This window comes from Hemibagrus wyckioides, linkage group LG26 (assembly GCF_019097595.1).
Source record: "Hemibagrus wyckioides isolate EC202008001 linkage group LG26, SWU_Hwy_1.0, whole genome shotgun sequence".
In the NCBI taxonomy this organism is placed as follows: Eukaryota; Metazoa; Chordata; class Actinopteri; order Siluriformes; family Bagridae; genus Hemibagrus; species Hemibagrus wyckioides.
Genome location: NC_080735.1, coordinates 15,518,830 through 15,520,311, shown reverse-complemented (window position 1 = coordinate 15,520,311; position 1,482 = coordinate 15,518,830). Strand labels below are relative to the sequence as shown.

At 38.1% G+C, this 1,482-nt stretch overlaps 1 non-coding gene across 1 annotated transcript; it reads left to right on the top strand.

The window, feature by feature from the left end:
* Nucleotides 1-1,031: 1,031 nt before the first annotated feature.
* Nucleotides 1,032-1,104, top strand: trnak-uuu (transfer RNA lysine (anticodon UUU)). Its single transcript has one exon. It is a non-coding gene; the product is annotated as a tRNA-Lys (tRNA).
* Nucleotides 1,105-1,482: the final 378 nt, after the last annotated feature.

Here is a 1,482-nt window from a genome sequence, read left to right as displayed (position 1 = left end):
TTTTTATTATCACATTTTCAGATTTATCCTTAGGTGAAATATCCTGGTAGTCAATAAATAAGCATCTCTGCAATATCATATGCTGTACTTTACTGTCCCTTTTAGCCTAGCTGACTGTAAGGCAAGAAAGTTTAATTGTCTTTTGATTGCAGTTAATTTGCCATTTCCAAATTACTGTCTGCAAACTAAGCTTTGAGCCACTAGTGCTCTTGAACATTAACCAACATAACCAAATTTCACAAACGCTAACTCTAGCCATTCTCTAGTAACCTCTAGCATAACGTATGCTGATTAACACACACAACACACAAGAAGTTATTAGGCAACATTGTTTCCTTCTTTCTAGATAGTGGTATATTTTTGGACTCCATTTTTAATCCAAAACAGAAGCCTGAACCATGACACTTGTAAATATTGTTAAAAGTGCCACACAAATGAAGTTTAAGTGAAATGAATTGAAGCTCCATCCATGGTGAGCACAACCACATATGACAGAAATGAGTCAGTGACTGAGGCACTGGCACCAATATTAAACAGGATGTAATAGCTTTTGACTTGAAAGAAATCGAAAAATTAATTGGAACAAGAGCAAATATAATCATGTGCAATGTAATTAATTTGTACTTTATTAAATATACTTTTTAATACATTGTACATTACTATATTAAATTTAGTCATTGTGTTTTATATTATTGTAACTTGCAGGAGAATGAGGCAGGATGCAAGTTCATTCCAAAGGTCAAATCACAGCCAGACTGAGTTAATATAAAGCAATCAATTATCAAATGTGAGAACACAAGTAGAAGTCAAAACTGGAATAGACGAGAAATTAAGACGTCGGCAAAAACAAGGCTCAGAAGTGTATGATGCAAGTGAAAAGACTTTGAGAGAAATAGACATAATGAGGTAAACCTAGACAAAATAATCAAGGACTAAATCCAAAACAAAAGCACAAAGAAGAAAAAAATTATTAAAGCTTCATTACAGGATCCGAAACATGAAGAAAGAAACTAATGACAGGTCAACCCAAAGCCCAGATAGCTCAGATGGTAGAGCATCAGACTTTTAATCTGAGGGTCCAGGGTTCAAGTCCCTGTTTGGGCGGAACTGCTTTCTTGCGTGTGGTTACAGCTCTGGGTTGTTGATCTGAAGAGCAGGGTTCAAGCTACCATCGTTGGGCCCTACCCAAGCAACCCCCACCACCACCCTGCCCTGGGGGCCCGGTGCTCTAACCCTAACCCTCCTTTGGGATATGCAAAGATGCAATTTTACTGTGCAGTAATGTACACTATATTGCCAAAAGTATTCGCTCACCCATCTAAATAATCAGAATCAGGTGTTCCAATCACTTCCATGGCCACAGGTGTATAAAATCAAGCACCTAGGCATGCAGACTGTTTTTACAAACATTTGTGAAAGAATGGGTCGCTCTCAGGAGCTCAGTGAATTCCAGCGTGGAACTGTGATAGGATGCCACCTGTG